Source organism: Eucyclogobius newberryi, unplaced genomic scaffold (assembly GCF_026437365.1).
Source record: "Eucyclogobius newberryi isolate DKJ021-1_F unplaced genomic scaffold, fEucNew1.0.hap1 SCAF_11, whole genome shotgun sequence".
NCBI lineage: Eukaryota > Metazoa > Chordata > Actinopteri > Gobiiformes > Gobiidae > Eucyclogobius > Eucyclogobius newberryi.
Window position 1 is genome coordinate 11,415,134 of NW_027315735.1, and position 27,819 is coordinate 11,442,952.

Sequence of the window (27,819 nt, forward strand, 5' to 3'; positions counted from 1 at the left end):
AAACATCTTGGACTTAGGCTAAAATGCTATGCTGCACCTTACCACGCAAGTACGCTTGTAGTTTGGGAATTTTGTTCACTGACAATTGCCAGAAAACCTTTTTGATTCTGAAAATAGAGCTTATTTGAGCGTTTCTTCTATAACGTAACACAGCGCCATCGGAACCTTTTCTTGTGCGTGTGTATGGGTTGTAGCCTTTTTTTCCTGCCGCCAAAAGTAGGAGGAGTTTTGAGGCCAAAGCGCATGCTTCTAAAGTTCAGAGGGATGGCAATGTCAACCAAGAGTCCGCAGTTGAATACTTATTTACTTTGCAAAGATCGATCGATCGATCGAAAGAAATCAAAAGCCATAGGCTTAAAAATGGGGCACTGGCAAAGTAAACAAAATCCCATCACACACTTGAGCAGAAGAAGCCATTACTCTCAGGATTTAAATCTACTTGGGGAGACCCCAAAAGAACTCTTTGGCCTCATTAGTCATCCCTGTCAAGGCGTTGCTGAATAATCTCATGTGTTATAAACATCTTGGACTTAGGCTAAAATGCTATGCTGCACCTTACCACCCAAGTACGCTTGTAGTTTGGGAATTTTGTTCACTGACAATTGCCAGAAAACCTTTTTGATTCTGAAAATAGAGCTTATTTGAGCGTTTCTTCTATAACGTAACACAGCGCCATCGGAACCTTTTCTTGTGAGTGTGTATGGGTTGTAGCCTTTTTTTCCTGCCGCTTAAAGTAGGAGGAGTTTTGAGGCCAAAGCGCATGCTTCTAAAGTTCAGAGGGATGGCAATGTCAACCAAGAGTCCGCAGTTGAATACTTATTTACTTTGCAAAGATCGATCGATCGATCGAAAGAAATCAAAAGCCATAGGCTTAAAAATGGGGCACTGGCAAAGTAAACAAAATCCCATCACACACTTGAGCAGAAGAAGCCATTACTCTCAGGATTTAAATCTACGTGGGGAGACCCCAAAAGAACTCTTTGGCCTCATTAGTCATCCCTGTCAAGGCGTTGCTGAATAATCTCATGTGTTATAAACATCTTGGACTTAGGCTAAAATGCTATGCTGCACCTTACCACGCAAGTACGCTTGTAGTTTGGGAATTTTGTTCACTGACAATTGCCAGAAAACCTTTTTGATTCTGAAAATAGAGCTTATTTGAGCGTTTCTTCTATAACGTAACACAGCGCCATCGGACCGGACCACTCGGGCTGCCTCTGTGGCGCAACGGTAGCGCGTCTGACTCCAGATCAGAAAGTTGCGTGTTCAACTTCACGTCAGCGTCATGTACTTTGTTGATTCTTGTTATAGTGGGTGAACAGCATTCACTCATTCATGTTATGGGGCTGTTTCATACCTGTCACTCCGCAATCATGCGATCTGCCAAGAGGATTAGTTCAAATGCTCTAATACTCAACTGTTTGACAGTTTGGCCATTGCCCTCTGAGAGCTTTAGTTGTGAATGAAACTGCATATACACATGTATAACTCAAAAGAACAGCATGCGATGGCCGGGAATCGAACCCGGGTCTACTGCTTTCAAGGCAGCTATGCTTACCACTGTACCACCATCGCAAGGACACATGCTTTCGCAGTGCCGTGTCGCAAATCGGCGCCTGTAATTGATATCTAAAGTTCCATGCACACGGAACATGGTTTGAAGATAATTACTATCATAGAAACGCCTTTTTTTGCACGGTTTCGCTGGTCGCATTTCTTGTCCAACTGAGCAACAGGTAATGTGGCCGAGTGGTCTAAGGCGCTGGATTTAGGTTCCAGTCTCTTCGGAGGCGTGGGTTTAAATCCCACCGCTGCCAGTTCGCATGCCGAACGTCAAGAGCAGGGCTGTGTGATGTCTGTCGGCAGCGCTTCCGTTTGAGTTTAGCTTTCATAAAATACATATTCTAAATCTGGCCCTGGTCAAAAGCCAACCAGGGATTCTTTACTTCCGCCAAATGGCCTGCCAGCAGGGGCCCGTACGGGAACAACATGAACCACGTTGTTGGCAGGATTCGAACCTGCGCGGGAAATTCCCAATGGATTTCTAGTCCAACAACTCATTAGCTGCTTACGGGAACCTTTTCTTGTGCGTGCGTATGGGTTGTAGCCTTTTTTTCCTGCCGCCAAAAGTAGGAGGAGTTTTGAGGCCAAAGCGCATGCTTCTGAAGTTCAGAGGGATGGCAATGTCAATCAAGAGTCCGCAGTTGAATACTTATTTACTTTGCAAAGATCGATCGATCGATCGATCGAAAGAAATCAAAAGCCATAGGCTTAAAAATGGGGCACTGGCAAAGTAAACAAAATCCCATCACACACTTGAGCAGAAGAAGCCATTACTCTCAGGATTTAAATCTACGTGGGGAGACCCCAAAAGAACTCTTTGGCCTCATTAGTCATCCCTGTCAAGGCGTTGCTGAATAATCTCATGTGTTATAAACATCTTGGACTTAGGCTAAAATGCTATGCTGCACCTTACCACCCAAGTACGTTTGTAGTTTGGGAATTTTGTTCACTGACAATTGCCAGAAAACCTTTTTGATTCTGAAAATAGAGCTTATTTGAGCGTTTCTTCTATAACGTAACACAGCGCCATCGGAACCTTTTCTTGTGCGTGTGTATGGGTTGTAGCCTTTTTTTCCTGCCGCCAAAAGTAGGAGGAGTTTTGAGGCCAAAGCGCATGCTTCTAAAGTTCAGAGGGATGGCAATGTCAACCAAGAGTCCGCAGTTGAATACTTATTTACTTTGCAAAGATCGATCGATCGATCGAAAGAAATCAAAAGCCATAGGCTTAAAAATGGGGCACTGGCAAAGTAAACAAAATCCCATCACACACTTGAGCAGAAGAAGCCATTACTCTCAGGATTTAAATCTACGTGGGGAGACCCCAAAAGAACTCTTTGGCCTCATTAGTCATCCCTGTCAAGGCGTTGCTGAATAATCTCATGTGTTATAAACATCTTGGACTTAGGCTAAAATGCTATGCTGCACCTTACCACCCAAGTACGCTTGTAGTTTGGGAATTTTGTTCACTGACAATTGCCAGAAAACCTTTTTGATTCTGAAAATAGAGCTTATTTGAGCGTTTCTTCTATAACGTAACACAGCGCCATCGGAACCTTTTCTTGTGAGTGTGTATGGGTTGTAGCCTTTTTTTCCTGCCGCTTAAAGTAGGAGGAGTTTTGAGGCCAAAGCGCATGCTTCTAAAGTTCAGAGGGATGGCAATGTCAACCAAGAGTCCGCAGTTGAATACTTATTTACTTTGCAAAGATCGATCGATCGATCGAAAGAAATCAAAAGCCATAGGCTTAAAAATGGGGCACTGGCAAAGTAAACAAAATCCCATCACACACTTGAGCAGAAGAAGCCATTACTCTCAGGATTTAAATCTACGTGGGGAGACCCCAAAAGAACTCTTTGGCCTCATTAGTCATCCCTGTCAAGGCGTTGCTGAATAATCTCATGTGTTATAAACATCTTGGACTTAGGCTAAAATGCTATGCTGCACCTTACCACGCAAGTACGCTTGTAGTTTGGGAATTTTGTTCACTGACAATTGCCAGAAAACCTTTTTGATTCTGAAAATAGAGCTTATTTGAGCGTTTCTTCTATAACGTAACACAGCGCCATCGGACCGGACCACTCGGGCTGCCTCTGTGGCGCAACGGTAGCGCGTCTGACTCCAGATCAGAAAGTTGCGTGTTCAACTTCACGTCAGCGTCATGTACTTTGTTGATTCTTGTTATAGTGGGTGAACAGCATTCACTCATTCATGTTATGGGGCTGTTTCATACCTGTCACTCCGCAATCATGCGATCTGCCAAGAGGATTAGTTCAAATGCTCTAATACTCAACTGTTTGACAGTTTGGCCATTGCCCTCTGAGAGCTTTAGTTGTGAATGAAACTGCATATACACATGTATAACTCAAAAGAACAGCATGCGATGGCCGGGAATCGAACCCGGGTCTACTGCTTTCATGGCAGCTATGCTTACCACTGTACCACCATCGCAAGGACACATGCTTTCGCAGTGCCGTGTCGCAAATCGGCGCCTGTAATTGATATCTAAAGTTCCATGCACACGGAACATGGTTTGAAGATAATTACTATCATAGAAACGCCTTTTTTTGCACGGTTTCGCTGGTCGCATTTCTTGTCCAACTGAGCAACAGGTAATGTGGCCGAGTGGTCTAAGGCGCTGGATTTAGGTTCCAGTCTCTTCGGAGGCGTGGGTTTAAATCCCACCGCTGCCAGTTCGCATGCCGAACGTCAAGAGCAGGGCTGTGTGATGTCTGTCGGCAGCGCTTCCGTTTGAGTTTAGCTTTCATAAAATACATATTCTAAATCTGGCCCTGGTCAAAAGCCAACCAGGGATTCTTTACTTCCGCCAAATGGCCTGCCAGCAGGGGCCCGTACGGGAACAACATGAACCACGTTGTTGGCAGGATTCGAACCTGCGCGGGAAATTCCCAATGGATTTCTAGTCCAACAACTCATTAGCTGCTTACGGGAACCTTTTCTTGTGCGTGCGTATAGGTTGTAGCCTTTTTTTCCTGCCGCCAAAAGTAGGAGGAGTTTTGAGGCCAAAGCGCATGCTTCTGAAGTTCAGAGGGATGGCAATGTCAATCAAGAGTCCGCAGTTGAATACTTATTTACTTTGCAAAGATCGATCGATCGATCGATCGAAAGAAATCAAAAGCCATAGGCTTAAAAATGGGGCACTGGCAAAGTAAACAAAATCCCATCACACACTTGAGCAGAAGAAGCCATTACTCTCAGGATTTAAATCTACGTGGGGAGACCCCAAAAGAACTCTTTGGCCTCATTAGTCATCCCTGTCAAGGCGTTGCTGAATAATCTCATGTGTTATAAACATCTTGGACTTAGGCTAAAATGCTATGCTGCACCTTACCACCCAAGTACGCTTGTAGTTTGGGAATTTTGTTCACTGACAATTGCCAGAAAACCTTTTTGATTCTGAAAATAGAGCTTATTTGAGCGTTTCTTCTATAACGTAACACAGCGCCATCGGAACCTTTTCTTGTGCGTGTGTATGGGTTGTAGCCTTTTTTTCCTGCCGCCAAAAGTAGGAGGAGTTTTGAGGCCAAAGCGCATGCTTCTAAAGTTCAGAGGGATGGCAATGTCAACCAAGAGTCCGCAGTTGAATACTTATTTACTTTGCAAAGATCGATCGATCGATCGAAAGAAATCAAAAGCCATAGGCTTAAAAATGGGGCACTGGCAAAGTAAACAAAATCCCATCACACACTTGAGCAGAAGAAGCCATTACTCTCAGGATTTAAATCTACGTGGGGAGACCCCAAAAGAACTCTTTGGCCTCATTAGTCATCCCTGTCAAGGCGTTGCTGAATAATCTCATGTGTTATAAACATCTTGGACTTAGGCTAAAATGCTATGCTGCACCTTACCACCCAAGTACGCTTGTAGTTTGGGAATTTTGTTCACTGACAATTGCCAGAAAACCTTTTTGATTCTGAAAATAGAGCTTATTTGAGCGTTTCTTCTATAACGTAACACAGCGCCATCGGAACCTTTTCTTGTGCGTGTGTATGGGTTGTAGCCTTTTTTTCCTGCCGCCAAAAGTAGGAGGAGTTTTGAGGCCAAAGCGCATGCTTCTAAAGTTCAGAGGGATGGCAATGTCAACCAAGAGTCCGCAGTTGAATACTTATTTACTTTGCAAAGATCGATCGATCGATCGAAAGAAATCAAAAGCCATAGGCTTAAAAATGGGGCACTGGCAAAGTAAACAAAATCCCATCACACACTTGAGCAGAAGAAGCCATTACTCTCAGGATTTAAATCTACGTGGGGAGACCCCAAAAGAACTCTTTGGCCTCATTAGTCATCCCTGTCAAGGCGTTGCTGAATAATCTCATGTGTTATAAACATCTTGGACTTAGGCTAAAATGCTATGCTGCACCTTACCACCCAAGTACGCTTGTAGTTTGGGAATTTTGTTCACTGACAATTGCCAGAAAACCTTTTTGATTCTGAAAATAGAGCTTATTTGAGCGTTTCTTCTATAACGTAACACAGCGCCATCGGACCGGACCACTCGGGCTGCCTCTGTGGCGCAACGGTAGCGCGTCTGACTCCAGATCAGAAAGTTGCGTGTTCAACTTCACGTCAGCGTCATGTACTTTGTTGATTCTTGTTATAGTGGGTGAACAGCATTCACTCATTCATGTTATGGGGCTGTTTCATACCTGTCACACCGCAATCATGCGATCTGCCAAGAGGATTAGTTCAAATGCTCTAATACTCAACTGTTTGACAGTTTGGCCATTGCCCTCTGAGAGCTTTAGTTGTGAATGAAACTGCATATACACATGTATAACTCAAAAGTACAGCATGCGATGGCCGGGAATCGAACCCGGGGCAACTGCTTGGCAGGCAGCTATGCTTACCACTATACCACCATCGCAAGGACACATTCTTTCGCAGTGCCGTGTCGCAAATCGGCGCCTGTAATTGATATCTAAAGTTCCATGCACACGGAACATGGTTTGAAGATAATTACTATCATAGAAACGCCTTTTTTTGCACGGTTTCGCTGGTCGCATTTCTTGTTCAACTGAGCAACAGGTAACGTGGCCGAGTGGTCTAAGGCGCTGGATTTAGGTTCCAGTCTCTTCGGAGGCGTGGGTTTAAATCCCACCGCTGCCAGTTCGCATGCCGAACGTCAAGAGCAGGGCTGTGTGATGTCTGTCGGCAGCGCTTCCGTTTGAGTTTAGCTTTCATAAAATACATATTCTAAATCTGGCCCTGGTCAAAAGCCAACCAGGGATTCTTTACTTCCGCCAAATGGCCTGCCAGCAGGGGCCCGTACGGGAACAACATGAACCACGATGTTGGCAGGATTCGAACCTGCGCGGGAAATTCCCAATGGATTTCTAGTCCATCGCCTTAACCACTCGGCCACAACAACTCATTAGGCAAAGTAAACAAAATCCCATCACACACTTGAGCAGAAGAAGCCATTACTCTCAGGATTTAAATCTACGTGGGGAGACCCCAAAAGAACTCTTTGGCCTCATTAGTCATCCCTGTCAAGGCGTTGCTGAATAATCTCATGTGTTATAAACATTTCTTGTGCGTGTGTATGGGTTGTAGCCTTTTTTTCCTGCCGCCAAAAGTAGGAGGAGTTTTGAGGCCAAAGCGCATGCTTCTAAAGTTCAGAGGGATGGCAATGTCAACCAAGAGTCCGCAGTTGAATACTTATTTACTTTGCAAAGATCGATCGATCGATCAAAAGAAATCAAAAGCCATAGGCTTAAAAATGGGGCACTGGCAAAGTAAACAAAATCCCATCACACACTTGAGCAGAAGAAGCCATTACTCTCAGGATTTAAATCTACGTGGGGAGACCCCAAAAGAACTCTTTGGCCTCATTAGTCATCCCTGTCAAGGCGTTGCTGAATAATCTCATGTGTTATAAACATCTTGGACTTAGGCTAAAATGCTATGCTGCACCTTACCACCCAAGTACGCTTGTAGTTTGGGAATTTTGTTCACTGACAATTGCCAGAAAACCTTTTTGATTCTGAAAATAGAGCTTATTTGAGCGTTTCTTCTATAACGTAACACAGCGCCATCGGAACCTTTTCTTGTGCGTGTGTATGGGTTGTAGCCTTTTTTTCCTGCCGCCAAAAGTAGGAGGAGTTTTGAGGCCAAAGCGCATGCTTCTAAAGTTCAGAGGGATGGCAATGTCAACCAAGAGGCCGCAGTTGAATACTTATTTACTTTGCAAAGATCGATCGATCGATCGAAAGAAATCAAAAGCCATAGGCTTAAAAATGGGGCACTGGCAAAGTAAACAAAATCCCATCACACACTTGAGCAGAAGAAGCCATTACTCTCAGGATTTAAATCTACGTGGGGAGACCCCAAAAGAACTCTTTGGCCTCATTAGTCATCCCTGTCAAGGCGTTGCTGAATAATCTCATGTGTTATAAACATCTTGGACTTAGGCTAAAATGCTATGCTGCACCTTACCACCCAAGTACGCTTGTAGTTTGGGAATTTTGTTCACTGACAATTGCCAGAAAACCTTTTTGATTCTGAAAATAGAGCTTATTTGAGCGTTTCTTTTATAACGTAACACAGCGCCATCGGAACCTTTTCTTGTGCGTGTGTATGGGTTGTAGCCTTTTTTTCCTGCCGCCAAAAGTAGGAGGAGTTTTGAGGCCAAAGCGCATGCTTCTAAAGTTCAGAGGGATGGCAATGTCAACCAAGAGTCCGCATTTGAATACTTATTTACTTTGCAAAGATCGATCGATCGATCGAAAGAAATCAAAAGCCATAGGCTTAAAAATGGGGCACTGGCAAAGTAAACAAAATCCCATCACACACTTGAGCAGAAGAAGCCATTACTCTCAGGATTTAAATCTACGTGGGGAGACCCCAAAAGAACTCTTTGGCCTCATTAGTCATCCCTGTCAAGGCGTTGCTGAATAATCTCATGTGTTATAAACATCTTGGACTTAGGCTAAAATGCTATGCTGCACCTTACCACCCAAGTACGCTTGTAGTTTGGGAATTTTGTTCACTGACAATTGCCAGAAAACCTTTTTGATTCTGAAAATAGAGCTTATTTGAGCGTTTCTTCTATAACGTAACACAGCGCCATCGGAACCTTTTCTTGTGCGTGTGTATGGGTTGTAGCCTTTTTTTCCTGCCGCCAAAAGTAGGAGGAGTTTTGAGGCCAAAGCGCATGCTTCTAAAGTTCAGAGGGATGGCAATGTCAACCAAGAGTCCGCAGTTGAATACTTATTTACTTTGCAAAGATCGATCGATCGATCGAAAGAAATCAAAAGCCATAGGCTTAAAAATGGGGCACTGGCAAAGTAAACAAAATCCCATCACACACTTGAGCAGAAGAAGCCATTACTCTCAGGATTTAAATCTACGTGGGGAGACCCCAAAAGAACTCTTTGGCCTCATTAGTCATCCCTGTCAAGGCGTTGCTGAATAATCTCATGTGTTATAAACATCTTGGACTTAGGCTAAAATGCTATGCTGCACCTTACCACCCAAGTACGCTTGTAGTTTGGGAATTTTGTTCACTGACAATTGCCAGAAAACCTTTTTGATTCTGAAAATACAGCTTATTTGAGCGTTTCTTCTATAACGTAACACAGCGCCATCGGACCGGACCACTCGGGCTGCCTCTGTGGCGCAACAGTAGCGCGTCTGACTCCAGATCAGAAAGTTGCGTGTTCAACTTCACGTCAGCGTCATGTACTTTGTTGATTCTTGTTATAGTGGGTGAACAGCATTCACTCATTCATGTTATGGGGCTGTTTCATACCTGTCACACCGCAATCATGCGATCTGCCAAGAGGATTAGTTCAAATGCTCTAATACTCAACTGTTTGACAGTTTGGCCATTGCCCTCTGAGAACTTTAGTTGTGAATGAAACTGCATATACACATGTATAACTCAAAAGTACAGCATGCGATGGCCGGGAATCGAACCCGGGGCAACTGCTTGGCAGGCAGCTATGCTTACCACTATACCACCATCGCAAGGACACATTCTTTCGCAGTGCCGTGTCGCAAATCGGCGCCTGTAATTGATATCTAAAGTTCCATGCACACGGAACATGGTTTGAAGATAATTACTATCATAGAAATGCCTTTTTTTGCACGGTTTCGCTGGTCGCATTTCTTGTCCAACTGAGCAACAGGTAGCGTGGCCGAGTGGTCTAAGGCGCTGGATTTAGGTTCCAGTCTCTTTGGAGGCGTGGGTTTAAATCCCACCGCTGCCAGTTCGCATGCCAAACGTCAAGAGCAGGGCTGTGTGATGTCTGTCGGCAGCGCTTCCGTTTGAGTTTAGCTTTCATAAAATACATATTCTAAATCTGGCCCTGGTCAAAAGCCAACCAGGGATTCTTTACTTCCGCCAAATGGCCTGCCAGCAGGGGCCCGTACGGGAACAACATGAACCACGTTGTTGGCAGGATTCGAACCTGCGCGGGAAATTCCCAATGGATTTCTAGTCCATCGCCTTAACCACTCGGCCACAACAACTCATTAGCTGCTTACGGGAACCTTTTCTTGTGCGTGTGTATGGGTTGTAGCCTTTTTTTCCTGCCGCCAAAAGTAGGAGGAGTTTTGAGGCCAAAGCGCATGCTTCTAAAGTTCAGAGGGATGGCAATGTCAACCAAGAGTCCGCAGTTGAATACTTATTTACTTTGCAAAGATCGAACGATCGATCGAAAGAAATCAAAAGCCATAGGCTTAAAAATGGGGCACTGGCAAAGTAAACAAAATCCCATCACACACTTGAGCAGAAGAAGCCATTACTCTCAGGATTTAAATCTACGTGGGGAGACCCCAAAAGAACTCTTTGGCCTCATTAGTCATCCCTGTCAAGGCGTTGCTGAATAATCTCATGTGTTATAAACATCTTGGACTTAGGCTAAAATGCTATGCTGCACCTTACCACCCAAGTACGCTTGTAGTTTGGGAATTTTGTTCACTGACAATTGCCAGAAAACCTTTTTGATTCTGAAAATAGAGCTTATTTGAGCGTTTCTTTTATAACGTAACACAGCGCCATCGGAACCTTTTCTTGTGCGTGTGTATGGGTTGTAGCCTTTTTTTCCTGCCGCCAAAAGTAGGAGGAGTTTTGAGGCCAAAGCGCATGCTTCTAAAGTTCAGAGGGATGGCAATGTCAACCAAGAGTCCGCAGTTGAATACTTATTTACTTTGCAAAGATCGATCGATCGATCAAAAGAAATCAAAAGCCATAGGCTTAAAAATGGGGCACTGGCAAAGTAAACAAAATCCCATCACACACTTGAGCAGAAGAAGCCATTACTCTCAGGATTTAAATCTACGTGGGGAGACCCCAAAAGAACTCTTTGGCCTCATTAGTCATCCCTGTCAAGGCGTTGCTGAATAATCTCATGTGTTATAAACATCTTGGACTTAGGCTAAAATGCTATGCTGCATCTTACCACCCAAGTACGCTTGTAGTTTGGGAATTTTGTTCACTGACAATTGCCAGAAAACCTTTTTGATTCTGAAAATAGAGCTTATTTGAGCGTTTCTTCTATAACGTAACACAGCGCCATCGGAACCTTTTCTTGTGCGTGTGTATGGGTTGTAGCCTTTTTTTCCTGCCGCCAAAAGTAGGAGGAGTTTTGAGGCCAAAGCGCATGCTTCTAAAGTTCAGAGGGATGGCAATGTCAACCAAGAGTCCGCAGTTGAATACTTATTTACTTTGCAAAGATCGATCGATCGAAAGAAATCAAAAGCCATAGGCTTAAAAATGGGGCACTGGCAAAGTAAACAAAATCCCATCACACACTTGAGCAGAAGAAGCCATTACTCTCAGGATTTAAATCTACGTGGGGAGACCCCAAAAGAACTCTTTGGCCTCATTAGTCATCCCTGTCAAGGCGTTGCTGAATAATCTCATGTGTTATAAACATCTTGGACTTAGGCTAAAATGCTATGCTGCACCTTACCACCCAAGTACGCTTGTAGTTTGGGAATTTTGTTCACTGACAATTGCCAGAAAACCTTTTTGATTCTGAAAATAGAGCTTATTTGAGCGTTTCTTCTATAACGTAACACAGCGCCATCGGAACCTTTTCTTGTGCGTGTGTATGGGTTGTAGCCTTTTTTTCCTGCCGCCAAAAGTAGGAGGAGTTTTGAGGCCAAAGCGCATGCTTCTAAAGTTCAGAGGGATGGCAATGTCAACCAAGAGTCCGCAGTTGAATACTTATTTACTTTGCAAAGATCGATCGATCGAAAGAAATCAAAAGCCATAGGCTTAAAAATGGGGCACTGGCAAAGTAACCAAAAGCCCATCACACACTTGAGCAGAAGAAGCCATTACGAAGAAGCCATTACTCTCAGGATTTAAATCTACGTGGGGAGACCCCAAAAGAACTCTTTGGCCTCATTAGTCATCCCTGTCAAGGCGTTGCTGAATAATCTCATGTGTTATAAACATCTTGGACTTAGGCTAAAATGCTATGCTGCACCTTACCACCCAAGTACGCTTGTAGTTTGGGAATTTTGTTCACTGACAATTGCCAGAAAACCTTTTTGATTCTGAAAATAGAGCTTATTTGAGCGTTTCTTCTATAACGTAACACAGCGCCATCGGAACCTTTTCTTGTGCGTGTGTATGGGTTGTAGCCTTTTTTTCCTGCCGCCAAAAGTAGGAGGAGTTTTGAGGCCAAAGCGCATGCTTCTAAAGTTCAGAGGGATGGCAATGTCAACCAAGAGTCCGCAGTTGAATACTTATTTACTTTGCAAAGATCGATCGATCGAAAGAAATCAAAAGCCATAGGCTTAAAAATGGGGCACTGGCAAAGTAAACAAAATCCCATCACACACTTGAGCAGAAGAAGCCATTACTCTCAGGATTTAAATCTACGTGGGGAGACCCCAAAAGAACTCTTTGGCCTCATTAGTCATCCCTGTCAAGGCGTTGCTGAATAATCTCATGTGTTATAAACATCTTGGATTTAGGCTAAAATGCTATGCTGCACCTTACCACCCAAGTACGCTTGTAGTTTGGGAATTTTGTTCACTGACAATTGCCAGAAAACCTTTTTGATTCTGAAAATAGAGCTTATTTGAGCGTTTCTTCTATAACGTAACACAGCGCCATCGGAACCTTTTCTTGTGCGTGTGTATGGGTTGTAGCCTTTTTTTCCTGCCGCCAAAAGTAGGAGGAGTTTTGAGGCCAAAGCGCATGCTTCTAAAGTTCAGAGGGATGGCAATGTCAACCAAGAGGCCGCAGTTGAATACTTATTTACTTTGCAAAGATCGAACGATCGATCGAAAGAAATCAAAAGCCATAGGCTTAAAAATGGGGCACTGGCAAAGTAAACAAAATCCCATCACACACTTGAGCAGAAGAAGCCATTACTATCAGGATTTAAATCTACGTGGGGAGACCCCAAAAGAACTCTTTGGCCTCATTAGTCATCCCTGTCAAGGCGTTGCTGAATAATCTCATGTGTTATAAACATCTTGGACTTAGGCTAAAATGCTATGCTGCACCTTACCACCCAAGTACGCTTGTAGTTTGGGAATTTTGTTCACTGACAATTGCCAGAAAACCTTTTTGATTCTGAAAATAGAGCTTATTTGAGCGTTTCTTCTATAACGTAACACAGCGCCATCGGAACCTTTTCTTGTGCGTGTGTATGGGTTGTAGCCTTTTTTTCCTGCCGCCAAAAGTAGGAGGAGTTTTGAGGCCAAAGCGCATGCTTCTAAAGTTCAGAGGGATGGCAATGTCAACCAAGAGTCCGCAGTTGAATACTTATTTACTTTGCAAAGATCGATCGATCGAAAGAAATCAAAAGCCATAGGCTTAAAAATGGGGCACTGGCAAAGTAAACAAAATCCCATCACACACTTGAGCAGAAGAAGCCATTACTCTCAGGATTTAAATCTACGTGGGGAGACCCCAAAAGAACTCTTTGGCCTCATTAGTCATCCCTGTCAAGGCGTTGCTGAATAATCTCATGTGTTATAAACATCTTGGACTTAGGCTAAAATGCTATGCTGCACCTTACCACCCAAGTACGCTTGTAGTTTGGGAATTTTGTTCACTGACAATTGCCAGAAAACCTTTTTGATTCTGAAAATAGAGCTTATTTGAGCGTTTCTTCTATAACGTAACACAGCGCCATCGGAACCTTTTCTTGTGCGTGTGTATGGGTTGTAGCCTTTTTTTCCTGCCGCCAAAAGTAGGAGGAGTTTTGAGGCCAAAGCGCATGCTTCTAAAGTTCAGAGGGATGGCAATGTCAACCAAGAGGCCGCAGTTGAATACTTATTTACTTTGCAAAGATCGAACGATCGATCGAAAGAAATCAAAAGCCATAGGCTTAAAAATGGGGCACTGGCAAAGTAAACAAAATCCCATCACACACTTGAGCAGAAGAAGCCATTACTATCAGGATTTAAATCTACGTGGGGAGACCCCAAAAGAACTCTTTGGCCTCATTAGTCATCCCTGTCAAGGCGTTGCTGAATAATCTCATGTGTTATAAACATCTTGGACTTAGGCTAAAATGCTATGCTGCACCTTACCACCCAAGTACGCTTGTAGTTTGGGAATTTTGTTCACTGACAATTGCCAGAAAACCTTTTTGATTCTGAAAATAGAGCTTATTTGAGCGTTTCTTCTATAACGTAACACAGCGCCATCGGAACCTTTTCTTGTGCGTGTGTATGGGTTGTAGCCTTTTTTTCCTGCCGCCAAAAGTAGGAGGAGTTTTGAGGCCAAAGCGCATGCTTCTAAAGTTCAGAGGGATGGCAATGTCAACCAAGAGTCCGCAGTTGAATACTTATTTACTTTGCAAAGATCGATCGATCGATCGAAAGAAATCAAAAGCCATAGGCTTAAAAATGGGGCACTGGCAAAGTAAACAAAATCCCATCACACACTTGAGCAGAAGAAGCCATTACTCTCAGGATTTAAATCTACGTGGGGAGACCCCAAAAGAACTCTTTGGCCTCATTAGTCATCCCTGTCAAGGCGTTGCTGAATAATCTCATGTGTTATAAACATCTTGGACTTAGGCTAAAATGCTATGCTGCACCTTACCACCCAAGTACGCTTGTAGTTTGGGAATTTTGTTCACTGACAATTGCCAGAAAACCTTTTTGATTCTGAAAATAGAGCTTATTTGAGCGTTTCTTCTATAACGTAACACAGCGCCATCGGACCGGACCACTCGGGCTGCCTCTGTGGCGCAACGGTAGCGCGTCTGACTCCAGATCAGAAAGTTGCGTGTTCAACTTCACGTCAGCGTCATGTACTTTGTTGATTCTTGTTATAGTGGGTGAACAGCATTCACTCATTCATGTTATGGGGCTGTTTCATACCTGTCACTCCGCAATCATGCGATCTGCCAAGAGGATTAGTTCAAATGCTCTAATACTCAACTGTTTGACAGTTTGGCCATTGCCCTCTGAGAGCTTTAGTTGTGAATGAAACTGCATATACACATGTATAACTCAAAAGTACAGCATGCGATGGCCGGGAATCGAACCCGGGGCAACTGCTTGGCAGGCAGCTATGCTTACCACTATACCACCATCGCAAGGACACATTCTTTCGCAGTGCCGTGTCGCAAATCGGCGCCTGTAATTGATATCTAAAGATCCATGCACACGGAACATGGTTTGAAGATAATTACTATCATAGAAACGCCTTTTTTTGCACGGTTTCGCTGGTCGCATTTCTTGTCCAACTGAGCAACAGGTAGCGTGGCCGAGTGGTCTAAGGCGCTGGATTTAGGTTCCAGTCTCTTCGGAGGCGTGGGTTTAAATCCCACCGCTGCCAGTTCGCATGCCGAACGTCAAGAGCAGGGCTGTGTGATGTCTGTCGGCAGCGCATCCGTTTGAGTTTATCTTTCATAAAATACATATTCTAAATCTGGCCCTGGTCAAAAGCCAACCAGGGATTCTTTACTTCCGCCAAATGGCCTGCCAGCAGGGGCTCGTACGGGACCAACATGAACCACGTTGTTGGCAGGATTCGAACCTGCGCGGGAAATTCCCAATGGATTTCTAGTCCATCGCCTTAACCACTCGGCCACAACAACTCATTAGCTGCTTACGGGAACCTTTTCTTGTGCGTGTGTATGGGTTGTAGCCTTTTTTTCCTGCCGCCAAAAGTAGGAGGAGTTTTGAGGCCAAAGCGCATGCTTCTAAAGTTCAGAGGGATGGCAATGTCAATCAAGAGTCCGCAGTTGAATACTTATTTACTTTGCAAAGATCGATCGATCGAAAGAAATCAAAAGCCATAGGCTTAAAAATGGGGCACTGGCAAAGTAAACAAAATCCCATCACACACTTGAGCAGAAGAAGCCATTACTCTCAGGATTTAAATCTACGTGGGGAGACCCCACAAGAACTCTTTGGCCTCATTAGTAATCCCTGTCAAGGCGTTGCTGAATAATCTCATGTGTTATAAACATCTTGGACTTAGGCTAAAATGCTATGCTGCACCTTACCACCCAAGTACGCTTGTAGTTTGGGAATTTTGTTCACTGACAATTGCCAGAAAACCTTTTTGATTCTGAAAATAGAGCTTATTTGAGCGTTTCTTCTATAACGTAACACAACGCCATCGGAACCTTTTCTTGTGCGTGTGTATGGGTTGTAGCCTTTTTTTCCTGCCGCCAAAAGTAGGAGGAGTTTTGAGGCCAAAGCGCATGCTTCTAAAGTTCAGAGGGATGGCAATGTCAACCAAGAGTCCGCAGTTGAATACTTATTTACTTTGCAAAGATCGATCGATCGATCGAAAGAAATCAAAAGCCATAGGCTTAAAAATGGGGCACTGGCAAAGTAAACAAAATCCCATCACACACTTGAGCAGAAGAAGCCATTACTCTCAGGATTTAAATCTACGTGGGGAGACCCCAAAAGAACTCTTTGGCCTCATTAGTCATCCCTGTCAAGGCGTTGCTGAATAATCTCATGTGTTAAACATCTTGGACTTAGGCTAAAATGCTATGCTGCACCTTACCACCCAAGTACGCTTGTAGTTTGGGAATTTTGTTCACTGACAATTGCCAGAAAACCTTTTTGATTCTGAAAATAGAGCTTATTTGAGCGTTTCTTCTATAACGTAACACAGCGCCATCGGACCGGACCACTCGGGCTGCCTCTGTGGCGCAACGGTAGCGCGTCTGACTCCAGATCAGAAAGTTGCGTGTTCAACTTCACGTCAGCGTCATGTACTTTGTTGATTCTTGTTATAGTGGGTGAACAGCATTCACTCATTCATGTTATGGGGCTGTTTCATACCTGTCACTCCGCAATCATGCGATCTGCCAAGAGGATTAGTTCAAATGCTCTAATACTCAACTGTTTGACAGTTTGGCCATTGCCCTCTGAGAGCTTTAGTTGTGAATGAAACTGCATATACACATGTATAACTCAAAAGTACAGCATGCGATGGCCGGGAATCGAACCCGGGTCAACTTCTTGGAAGGCAGCTATGCTTACCACTATACCACCATCGCAAGGACACATGCTTTCGCAGTGCCGTGTCGCAAATCGGCGCCTGTAATTGATATCTAAAGTTCCATGCACACGGAACATGGTTTGAAGATAATTACTATCATAGAAACGCCTTTTTTTGCACGGTTTCGCTGGTCGCATTTCTTGTCCAACTGAGCAACAGGTAGCGTGGCCGAGTGGTCTAAGGCGCTGGATTTAGGTTCCAGTCTCTTCGGAGGCGTGTGTTTAAATCCCACCGCTGCCAGTTCGCACGCCGAACGTCAAGAGCAGGGCTGTGTGATGTCTGTCGGCAGCGCTTCGGTTGAGTTTAGCTTTCATAAAATACATATTCTAAATCTGGCCCTGGTTAAAAGCCAACCAGGGATTCTTTACTTCCGCCAAATGGCCTACCAGCAGGGGCCCGTACGGGAACAACATGAACCACGTTGTTGGCAGGATTCGAACCTGCGCGGGAAATTCCCAATGGATTTCTAGTCCATCGCCTTAACCACTCGGCCACAACAACTCATTAGCTGCTTACGGGAACCTTTTCTTGTGCGTGTGTATGGGTTGTAGCCTTTTTTTCCTGCCGCCAAAAGTAGGAGGAGTTTTTAGGCCAAAGCGCATGCTTCTAAAGTTCAGAGGGATGGCAATGTCAATCAAGAGTCCGCAGTTGAATACTTATTTACTTTGCAAAGATCGATCGATCGAAAGAAATCAAAAGCCATAGGCTTAAAAATGGGGCACTGGCAAAGTAAACAAAATCCCATCACACACTTGAGCAGAAGAAGCCATTACTCTCAGGATTTAAATCTACGTGGGGAGACCCCAAAAGAACTCTTTGGCCTCATTAGTCATCCCTGTCAAGGCGTTGCTGAATAATCTCATGTGTTATAAACATCTTGGACTTAGGCTAAAATGCTATGCTGCACCTTACCACCCAAGTACGCTTGTAGTTTGGGAATTTTGTTCACTGACAATTGCCAGAAAACCTTTTTGATTCTGAAAATAGAGCTTATTTGAGCGTTTCTTCTATAACGTAACACAGCGCCATCGGAACCTTTTCTTGTGCGTGTGTATGGGTTGTAGCCTTTTTTTCCTGCCGCCAAAAGTAGGAGGAGTTTTGAGGCCAAAGCGCATGCTTCTAAAGTTCAGAGGGATGGCAATGTCAACCAAGAGTCCGCAGTTGAATACTTATTTACTTTGCAAAGATCGATCGATCGATCGAAAGAAATCAAAAGCCATAGGCTTAAAAATGGGGCACTGGCAAAGTAAACAAAATCCCATCACACACTTGAGCAGAAGAAGCCATTACTCTCAGGATTTAAATCTACGTGGGGAGACCCCAAAAGAACTCTTTGGCCTCATTAGTCATCCCTGTCAAGGCGTTGCTGAATAATCTCATGTGTTATAAACATCTTGGACTTAGGCTAAAATGCTATGCTGCACCTTACCACCCAAGTACGCTTGTAGTTTGGGAATTTTGTTCACTGACAATTGCCAGAAAACCTTTTTGATTCTGAAAATAGAGCTTATTTGAGCGTTTCTTCTATAACGTAACACAGCGCCATCGGACCGGACCACTCGGGCTGCCTCTGTGGCGCAACGGTAGCGCGTCTGACTCCAGATCAGAAAGTTGCGTGTTCAACTTCACGTCAGCGTCATGTACTTTGTTGATTCTTGTTATAGTGGGTGAACAGCATTCACTCATTCATGTTATGGGGCTGTTTCATACCTGTCACACCGCAATCATGCGATCTGCCAAGAGGATTAGTTCAAATGCTCTAATACTCAACTGTTTGACAGTTTGGCCATTGCCCTCTGAGAGCTTTAGTTGTGAATGAAACTGCATATACACATGTATAACTCAAAAGTACAGCATGCGATGGCCGGGAATCGAACCCGGGGCAACTGCTTGGCAGGCAGCTATGCTTACCACTATACCACCATCGCAAGGACACATTCTTTCGCAGTGCCGTGTCGCAAATCGGCGCCTGTAATTGATATCTAAAGTTCCATGCACACGGAACATGGTTTGAAGATAATTACTATCATAGAAACGCCTTTTTTTGCACGGTTTCGCTGGTCGCATTTCTTGTTCAACTGAGCAACAGGTAACGTGGCCGAGTGGTCTAAGGCGCTGGATTTAGGTTCCAGTCTCTTCGGAGGCGTGGGTTTAAATCCCACCGCTGCCAGTTCGCATGCCGAACGTCAAGAGCAGGGCTGTGTGATGTCTGTCGGCAGCGCTTCCGTTTGAGTTTAGCTTTCATAAAATACATATTCTAAATCTGGCCCTGGTCAAAAGCCAACCAGGGATTTTTTACTTCCGCCAAATGGCCTGCCAGCAGGGGCCCGTACGGGAACAACATGAACCACGATGTTGGCAGGATTCGAACCTGCGCGGGAAATTCCCAATGGATTTCTAGTCCATCGCCTTAACCACTCGGCCACAACAACTCATTAGGCAAAGTAAACAAAATCCCATCACACACTTGAGCAGAAGAAGCCATTACTCTCAGGATTTAAATCTACGTGGGGAGACCCCAAAAGAACTCTTTAGCCTCATTAGTCATCCCTGTCAAGGCGTTGCTGAATAATCTCATGTGTTATAAACATTTCTTGTGCGTGTGTATGGGTTGTAGCCTTTTTTTCCTGCCGCCAAAAGTAGGAGGAGTTTTGAGGCCAAAGCGCATGCTTCTAAAGTTCAGAGGGATGGCAATGTCAACCAAGAGTCCGCAGTTGAATACTTATTTACTTTGCAAAGATCGATCGATCGATCAAAAGAAATCAAAAGCCATAGGCTTAAAAATGGGGCACTGGCAAAGTAAACAAAATCCCATCACACACTTGAGCAGAAGAAGCCATTACTCTCAGGATTTAAATCTACGTGGGGAGACCCCAAAAGAACTCTTTGGCCTCATTAGTCATCCCTGTCAAGGCGTTGCTGAATAATCTCATGTGTTATAAACATCTTGGACTTAGGCTAAAATGCTATGCTGCACCTTACCACCCAAGTACGCTTGTAGTTTGGGAATTTTGTTCACTGACAATTGCCAGAAAACCTTTTTGATTCTGAAAATAGAGCTTATTTGAGCGTTTCTTCTATAACGTAACACAGCGCCATCGGAACCTTTTCTTGTGCGTGTGTATGGGTTGTAGCCTTTTTTTCCTGCCGCCAAAAGTAGGAGGAGTTTTGAGGCCAAAGCGCATGCTTCTAAAGTTCAGAGGGATGGCAATGTCAACCAAGAGGCCGCAGTTGAATACTTATTTACTTTGCAAAGATCGATCGATCGATCGAAAGAAATCAAAAGCCATAGGCTTAAAAATGGGGCACTGGCAAAGTAAACAAAATCCCATCACACACTTGAGCAGAAGAAGCCATTACTCTCAGGATTTAAATCTACGTGGGGAGACCCCAAAAGAACTCTTTGGCCTCATTAGTCATCCCTGTCAAGGCGTTGCTGAATAATCTCATGTGTTATAAACATCTTGGACTTAGGCTAAAATGCTATGCTGCACCTTACCACCCAAGTACGCTTGTAGTTTGGGAATTTTGTTCACTGACAATTGCCAGAAAACCTTTTTGATTCTGAAAATAGAGCTTATTTGAGCGTTTCTTCTATAACGTAACACAGCGCCATCGGACCGGACCACTCGGGCTGCCTCTGTGGCGCAACGGTAGCGCGTCTGACTCCAGATCAGAAAGTTGCGTGTTCAACTTCACGTCAGCGTCATGTACTTTGTTGATTCTTGTTATAGTGGGTGAACAGCATTCACTCATTCATGTTATGGGGCTGTTTCATACCTGTCACACCGCAATCATGCGATCTGCCAAGAGGATTAGTTCAAATGCTCTAATACTCAACTGTTTGACAGTTTGGCCATTGCCCTCTGAGAGCTTTAGTTGTGAATGAAACTGCATATACACATGTATAACTCAAAAGTACAGCATGCGATAGCCGGGAATCGAACCCGGGGCAACTGCTTGGCAGGCAGCTATGCTTACCACTATACCACCATCGCAAGGACACATTCTTTCGCAGTGCCGTGTCGCAAATCGGCGCCTGTAATTGATATCTAAAGTTCCATGCACACGGAACATGGTTTGAAGATAATTACTATCATAGAAACGCCTTTTTTTGCACGGTTTCGCTGGTCGCATTTCTTGTTCAACTGAGCAACAGGTAACGTGGCCGAGTGGTCTAAGGCGCTGGATTTAGGTTCCAGTCTCTTCGGAGGCGTGGGTTTAAATCCCACCGCTGCCAGTTCGCATGCCGAACGTCAAGAGCAGGGCTGTGTGATGTCTGTCGGCAGCGCTTCCGTTTGAGTTTAGCTTTCATAAAATACATATTCTAAATCTGGCCCTGGTCAAAAGCCAACCAGGGATTCTTTACTTCCGCCAAATGGCCTGCCAGCAGGGGCCCGTACGGGAACAACATGAACCACGTTGTTGGCAGGATTCGAACCTGCGCGGGAAATTCCCAATGGATTTCTAGTCCATCGCCTTAACCACTCGGCCACAACAACTCATTAGGCAAAGTAAACAAAATCCCATCACACACTTGAGCAGAAGAAGCCATTACTCTCAGGATTTAAATCTACGTGGGGAGACCCCAAAAGAACTCTTTGGCCTCATTAGTCATCCCTGTCAAGGCGTTGCTGAATAATCTCATGTGTTATAAACATTTCTTGTGCGTGTGTATGGGTTGTAGCCTTTTTTTCCTGCCGCCAAAAGTAGGAGGAGTTTTGAGGCCAAAGCGCATGCTTCTAAAGTTCAGAGGGATGGCAATGTCAACCAAGAGTCCGCAGTTGAATACTTATTTACTTTGCAAAGATCGATCGATCGATCAAAAGAAATCAAAAGCCATAGGCTTAAAAATGGGGCACTGGCAAAGTAAACAAAATCCCATCACACACTTGAGCAGAAGAAGCCATTACTCTCAGGATTTAAATCTACGTGGGGAGACCCCAAAAGAACTCTTTGGCCTCATTAGTCATCCCTGTCAAGGCGTTGCTGAATAATCTCATGTGTTATAAACATCTTGGACTTAGGCTAAAATGCTATGCTGCACCTTACCACCCAAGTACGCTTGTAGTTTGGGAATTTTGTTCACTGACAATTGCCAGAAAACCTTTTTGATTCTGAAAATAGAGCTTATTTGAGCGTTTCTTCTATAACGTAACACAGCGCCATCGGAACCTTTTCTTGTGCGTGTGTATGGGTTGTAGCCTTTTTTTCCTGCCGCCAAAAGTAGGAGGAGTTTTGAGGCCAAAGCGCATGCTTCTAAAGTTCAGAGGGATGGCAATGTCAACCAAGAGTCCGCAGTTGAATACTTATTTACTTTGCAAAGATCGAACGATCGATCGAAAGAAATCAAAAGCCATAGGCTTAAAAATGGGGCACTGGCAAAGTAAACAAAATCCCATCACACACTTGAGCAGAAGAAGCCATTACTATCAGGATTTAAATCTACGTGGGGAGACCCCAAAAGAACTCTTTGGCCTCATTAGTCATCCCTGTCAAGGCGTTGCTGAATAATCTCATGTGTTATAAACATCTTGGACTTAGGCTAAAATGCTATGCTGCACCTTACCACCCAAGTACGCTTGTAGTTTGGGAATTTTGTTCACTGACAATTGCCAGAAAACCTTTTTGATTCTGAAAATAGAGCTTATTTGAGCGTTTCTTTTATAACGTAACACAGCGCCATCGGAACCTTTTCTTGTGCGTGTGTATGGGTTGTAGCCTTTTTTTCCTGCCGCCAAAAGTAGGAGGAGTTTTGAGGCCAAAGCGCATGCTTCTAAAGTTCAGAGGGATGGCAATGTCAACCAAGAGTCCGCATTTGAATACTTATTTACTTTGCAAAGATCGATCGATCGATCGAAAGAAATCAAAAGCCATAGGCTTAAAAATGGGGCACTGGCAAAGTAAACAAAATCCCATCACACACTTGAGCAGAAGAAGCCATTACTCTCAGGATTTAAATCTACGTGGGGAGACCCCAAAAGAACTCTTTGGCCTCATTAGTCATCCCTGTCAAGGCGTTGCTGAATAATCTCATGTGTTATAAACATCTTGGACTTAGGCTAAAATGCTATGCTGCACCTTACCACCCAAGTACGCTTGTAGTTTGGGAATTTTGTTCACTGACAATTGCCAGAAAACCTTTTTGATTCTGAAAATAGAGCTTATTTGAGCGTTTCTTCTATAACGTAACACAGCGCCATCGGAACCTTTTCTTGTGCGTGTGTATGGGTTGTAGCCTTTTTTTCCTGCCGCCAAAAGTAGGAGGAGTTTTGAGGCCAAAGCGCATGCTTCTAAAGTTCAGAGGGATGGCAATGTCAACCAAGAGTCCGCAGTTGAATACTTATTTACTTTGCAAAGATCGATCGATCGATCGAAAGAAATCAAAAGCCATAGGCTTAAAAATGGGGCACTGGCAAAGTAAACAAAATCCCATCACACACTTGAGCAGAAGAAGCCATTACTCTCAGGATTTAAATCTACGTGGGGAGACCCCAAAAGAACTCTTTGGCCTCATTAGTCATCCCTGTCAAGGCGTTGCTGAATAATCTCATGTGTTATAAACATCTTGGACTTAGGCTAAAATGCTATGCTGCACCTTACCACCCAAGTACGCTTGTAGTTTGGGAATTTTGTTCACTGACAATTGCCAGAAAACCTTTTTGATTCTGAAAATACAGCTTATTTGAGCGTTTCTTCTATAACGTAACACAGCGCCATCGGACCGGACCACTCGGGCTGCCTCTGTGGCGCAACAGTAGCGCGTCTGACTCCAGATCAGAAAGTTGCGTGTTCAACTTCACGTCAGCGTCATGTACTTTGTTGATTCTTGTTATAGTGGGTGAACAGCATTCACTCATTCATGTTATGGGGCTGTTTCATACCTGTCACACCGCAATCATGCGATCTGCCAAGAGGATTAGTTCAAATGCTCTAATACTCAACTGTTTGACAGTTTGGCCATTGCCCTCTGAGAACTTTAGTTGTGAATGAAACTGCATATACACATGTATAACTCAAAAGTACAGCATGCGATGGCCGGGAATCGAACCCGGGGCAACTGCTTGGCAGGCAGCTATGCTTACCACTATACCACCATCGCAAGGACACATTCTTTCGCAGTGCCGTGTCGCAAATCAGCGCCTGTAATTGATATCTAAAGTTCCATGCACACGGAACATGGTTTGAAGATAATTACTATCATAGAAACGCCTTTTTTTGCACGGTTTCGCTGGTCGCATTTCTTGTTCAACTGAGCAACAGGTAACGTGGCCGAGTGGTCTAAGGCGCTGGATTTAGGTTCCAGTCTCTTCGGAGGCGTGGGTTTAAATCCCACCGCTGCCAGTTCGCATGCCGAACGTCAAGAGCAGGGCTGTGTGATGTCTGTCGGCAGCGCTTCCGTTTGAGTTTAGCTTTCATAAAATACATATTCTAAATCTGGCCCTGGTCAAAAGCCAACCAGGGATTCTTTACTTCCGCCAAATGGCCTGCCAGCAGGGGCCCGTACGGGAACAACATGAACCACGTTGTTGGCAGGATTCGAACCTGCGCGGGAAATTCCCAATGGATTTCTAGTCCATCGCCTTAACCACTCGGCCACAACAACTCATTAGCTGCTTACGGGAACCTTTTCTTGTGCGTGTGTATGGGTTGTAGCCTTTTTTTCCTGCCGCCAAAAGTAGGAGGAGTTTTGAGGCCAAAGCGCATGCTTCTAAAGTTCAGAGGGATGGCAATGTCAACCAAGAGTCCGCAGTTGAATACTTATTTACTTTGCAAAGATCGAACGATCGATCGAAAGAAATCAAAAGCCATAGGCTTAAAAATGGGGCACTGGCAAAGTAAACAAAATCCCATCACACACTTGAGCAGAAGAAGCCATTACTCTCAGGATTTAAATCTACGTGGGGAGACCCCAAAAGAACTCTTTGGCCTCATTAGTCATCCCTGTCAAGGCGTTGCTGAATAATCTCATGTGTTATAAACATCTTGGACTTAGGCTAAAATGCTATGCTGCACCTTACCACCCAAGTACGCTTGTAGTTTGGGAATTTTGTTCACTGACAATTGCCAGAAAACCTTTTTGATTCTGAAAATAGAGCTTATTTGAGCGTTTCTTTTATAACGTAACACAGCGCCATCGGAACCTTTTCTTGTGCGTGTGTATGGGTTGTAGCCTTTTTTTCCTGCCGCCAAAAGTAGGAGGAGTTTTGAGGCCAAAGCGCATGCTTCTAAAGTTCAGAGGGATGGCAATGTCAACCAAGAGTCCGCAGTTGAATACTTATTTACTTTGCAAAGATCGATCGATCGATCAAAAGAAATCAAAAGCCATAGGCTTAAAAATGGGGCACTGGCAAAGTAAACAAAATCCCATCACACACTTGAGCAGAAGAAGCCATTACTCTCAGGATTTAAATCTACGTGGGGAGACCCCAAAAGAACTCTTTGGCCTCATTAGTCATCCCTGTCAAGGCGTTGCTGAATAATCTCATGTGTTATAAACATCTTGGACTTAGGCTAAAATGCTATGCTGCACCTTACCACCCAAGTACGCTTGTAGTTTGGGAATTTTGTTCACTGACAATTGCCAGAAAACCTTTTTGATTCTGAAAATAGAGCTTATTTGAGCGTTTCTTCTATAACGTAACACAGCGCCATCGGAACCTTTTCTTGTGCGTGTGTATGGGTTGTAGCCTTTTTTTCCTGCCGCCAAAAGTAGGAGGAGTTTTGAGGCCAAAGCGCATGCTTCTAAAGTTCAGAGGGATGGCAATGTCAACCAAGAGTCCGCAGTTGAATACTTATTTACTTTGCAAAGATCGATCGATCGAAAGAAATCAAAAGCCATAGGCTTAAAAATGGGGCACTGGCAAAGTAAACAAAATCCCATCACACACTTGAGCAGAAGAAGCCATTACTCTCAGGATTTAAATCTACGTGGGGAGACCCCAAAAGAACTCTTTGGCCTCATTAGTCATCCCTGTCAAGGCGTTGCTGAATAATCTCATGTGTTATAAACATCTTGGACTTAGGCTAAAATGCTATGCTGCACCTTACCACCCAAGTACGCTTGTAGTTTGGGAATTTTGTTCACTGACAATTGCCAGAAAACCTTTTTGATTCTGAAAATAGAGCTTATTTGAGCGTTTCTTCTATAACGTAACACAGCGCCATCGGAACCTTTTCTTGTGCGTGTGTATGGGTTGTAGCCTTTTTTTCCTGCCGCCAAAAGTAGGAGGAGTTTTGAGGCCAAAGCGCATGCTTCTAAAGTTCAGAGGGATGGCAATGTCAACCAAGAGTCCGCAGTTGAATACTTATTTACTTTGCAAAGATCGATCGATCGAAAGAAATCAAAAGCCATAGGCTTAAAAATGGGGCACTGGCAAAGTAACCAAAAGCCCATCACACACTTGAGCAGAAGAAGCCATTACGAAGAAGCCATTACTCTCAGGATTTAAATCTACGTGGGGAGACCCCAAAAGAACTCTTTGGCCTCATTAGTCATCCCTGTCAAGGCGTTGCTGAATAATCTCATGTGTTATAAACATCTTGGACTTAGGCTAAAATGCTATGCTGCACCTTACCACCCAAGTACGCTTGTAGTTTGGGAATTTTGTTCACTGACAATTGCCAGAAAACCTTTTTGATTCTGAAAATAGAGCTTATTTGAGCGTTTCTTCTATAACGTAACACAGCGCCATCGGAACCTTTTCTTGTGCGTGTGTATGGGTTGTAGCCTTTTTTTCCTGCCGCCAAAAGTAGGAGGAGTTTTGAGGCCAAAGCGCATGCTTCTAAAGTTCAGAGGGATGGCAATGTCAACCAAGAGTCCGCAGTTGAATACTTATTTACTTTGCAAAGATCGATCGATCGAAAGAAATCAAAAGCCATAGGCTTAAAAATGGGGCACTGGCAAAGTAAACAAAATCCCATCACACACTTGAGCAGAAGAAGCCATTACTCTCAGGATTTAAATCTACGTGGGGAGACCCCAAAAGAACTCTTTGGCCTCATTAGTCATCCCTGTCAAGGCGTTGCTGAATAATCTCATGTGTTATAAACATCTTGGACTTAGGCTAAAATGCTATGCTGCACCTTACCACCCAAGTACGCTTGTAGTTTGGGAATTTTGTTCACTGACAATTGCCAGAAAACCTTTTTGATTCTGAAAATAGAGCTTATTTGAGCGTTTCTTCTATAACGTAACACAGCGCCATCGGAACCTTTTCTTGTGCGTGTGTATGGGTTGTAGCCTTTTTTTCCTGCCGCCAAAAGTAGGAGGAGTTTTGAGGCCAAAGCGCATGCTTCTAAAGTTCAGAGGGATGGCAATGTCAACCAAGAGGCCGCAGTTGAATACTTATTTACTTTGCAAAGATCGAACGATCGATCGAAAGAAATCAAAAGCCATAGGCTTAAAAATGGGGCACTGGCAAAGTAAACAAAATCCCATCACACACTTGAGCAGAAGAAGCCATTACTATCAGGATTTAAATCTACGTGGGGAGACCCCAAAAGAACTCTTTGGCCTCATTAGTCATCCCTGTCAAGGCGTTGCTGAATAATCTCATGTGTTATAAACATCTTGGACTTAGGCTAAAATGCTATGCTGCACCTTACCACCCAAGTACGCTTGTAGTTTGGGAATTTTGTTCACTGACAATTGCCAGAAAACCTTTTTGATTCTGAAAATAGAGCTTATTTGAGCGTTTCTTCTATAACGTAACACAGCGCCATCGGAACCTTTTCTTGTGCGTGTGTATGGGTTGTAGCCTTTTTTTCCTGCCGCCAAAAGTAGGAG

General features: G+C 44.0%; 19 non-coding genes across 19 annotated transcripts; 9 read left to right on the top strand and 10 right to left on the bottom strand.

Moving 5' to 3' along the window:
* Positions 1 to 1,503: 1,503 nt before the first annotated feature.
* On the bottom strand, positions 1,504 to 1,575 carry trnas-uga (transfer RNA serine (anticodon UGA)). Its single transcript has one exon. It is a non-coding gene; the product is annotated as a tRNA-Ser (tRNA).
* Positions 1,576 to 1,735: 160 nt separating this feature from the next.
* Positions 1,736 to 1,817, top strand: trnal-uag (transfer RNA leucine (anticodon UAG)). Its single transcript has one exon. It is a non-coding gene; the product is annotated as a tRNA-Leu (tRNA).
* A 2,120-nt stretch (positions 1,818 to 3,937) lies between these two features.
* trnas-uga (transfer RNA serine (anticodon UGA)) lies at positions 3,938 to 4,009 on the bottom strand. Its single transcript has one exon. It is a non-coding gene; the product is annotated as a tRNA-Ser (tRNA).
* A 160-nt stretch (positions 4,010 to 4,169) lies between these two features.
* trnal-uag (transfer RNA leucine (anticodon UAG)) lies at positions 4,170 to 4,251 on the top strand. The gene has a single exon. It is a non-coding gene; the product is annotated as a tRNA-Leu (tRNA).
* Positions 4,252 to 6,603: 2,352 nt separating this feature from the next.
* Positions 6,604 to 6,685, top strand: trnal-uag (transfer RNA leucine (anticodon UAG)). The gene has a single exon. It is a non-coding gene; the product is annotated as a tRNA-Leu (tRNA).
* Positions 6,686 to 6,865: 180 nt separating this feature from the next.
* trnas-aga (transfer RNA serine (anticodon AGA)) lies at positions 6,866 to 6,947 on the bottom strand. The gene has a single exon. It is a non-coding gene; the product is annotated as a tRNA-Ser (tRNA).
* A 2,760-nt stretch (positions 6,948 to 9,707) lies between these two features.
* trnal-uag (transfer RNA leucine (anticodon UAG)) lies at positions 9,708 to 9,789 on the top strand. The gene has a single exon. It is a non-coding gene; the product is annotated as a tRNA-Leu (tRNA).
* Positions 9,790 to 9,969: 180 nt separating this feature from the next.
* On the bottom strand, positions 9,970 to 10,051 carry trnas-aga (transfer RNA serine (anticodon AGA)). Its single transcript has one exon. It is a non-coding gene; the product is annotated as a tRNA-Ser (tRNA).
* A 5,208-nt stretch (positions 10,052 to 15,259) lies between these two features.
* trnal-uag (transfer RNA leucine (anticodon UAG)) lies at positions 15,260 to 15,341 on the top strand. Its single transcript has one exon. It is a non-coding gene; the product is annotated as a tRNA-Leu (tRNA).
* Positions 15,342 to 15,521: 180 nt separating this feature from the next.
* trnas-aga (transfer RNA serine (anticodon AGA)) lies at positions 15,522 to 15,603 on the bottom strand. The gene has a single exon. It is a non-coding gene; the product is annotated as a tRNA-Ser (tRNA).
* Positions 15,604 to 16,956: 1,353 nt separating this feature from the next.
* On the bottom strand, positions 16,957 to 17,028 carry trnag-ucc (transfer RNA glycine (anticodon UCC)). The gene has a single exon. It is a non-coding gene; the product is annotated as a tRNA-Gly (tRNA).
* A 160-nt stretch (positions 17,029 to 17,188) lies between these two features.
* On the top strand, positions 17,189 to 17,270 carry trnal-uag (transfer RNA leucine (anticodon UAG)). Its single transcript has one exon. It is a non-coding gene; the product is annotated as a tRNA-Leu (tRNA).
* Positions 17,271 to 17,449: 179 nt separating this feature from the next.
* trnas-aga (transfer RNA serine (anticodon AGA)) lies at positions 17,450 to 17,531 on the bottom strand. The gene has a single exon. It is a non-coding gene; the product is annotated as a tRNA-Ser (tRNA).
* Positions 17,532 to 19,118: 1,587 nt separating this feature from the next.
* On the top strand, positions 19,119 to 19,200 carry trnal-uag (transfer RNA leucine (anticodon UAG)). The gene has a single exon. It is a non-coding gene; the product is annotated as a tRNA-Leu (tRNA).
* A 180-nt stretch (positions 19,201 to 19,380) lies between these two features.
* Positions 19,381 to 19,462, bottom strand: trnas-aga (transfer RNA serine (anticodon AGA)). The gene has a single exon. It is a non-coding gene; the product is annotated as a tRNA-Ser (tRNA).
* Positions 19,463 to 21,188: 1,726 nt separating this feature from the next.
* Positions 21,189 to 21,270, top strand: trnal-uag (transfer RNA leucine (anticodon UAG)). The gene has a single exon. It is a non-coding gene; the product is annotated as a tRNA-Leu (tRNA).
* Positions 21,271 to 21,450: 180 nt separating this feature from the next.
* trnas-aga (transfer RNA serine (anticodon AGA)) lies at positions 21,451 to 21,532 on the bottom strand. The gene has a single exon. It is a non-coding gene; the product is annotated as a tRNA-Ser (tRNA).
* Positions 21,533 to 24,292: 2,760 nt separating this feature from the next.
* On the top strand, positions 24,293 to 24,374 carry trnal-uag (transfer RNA leucine (anticodon UAG)). Its single transcript has one exon. It is a non-coding gene; the product is annotated as a tRNA-Leu (tRNA).
* A 180-nt stretch (positions 24,375 to 24,554) lies between these two features.
* On the bottom strand, positions 24,555 to 24,636 carry trnas-aga (transfer RNA serine (anticodon AGA)). The gene has a single exon. It is a non-coding gene; the product is annotated as a tRNA-Ser (tRNA).
* Between the last annotated feature and the right edge of the window lie 3,183 nt (positions 24,637 to 27,819).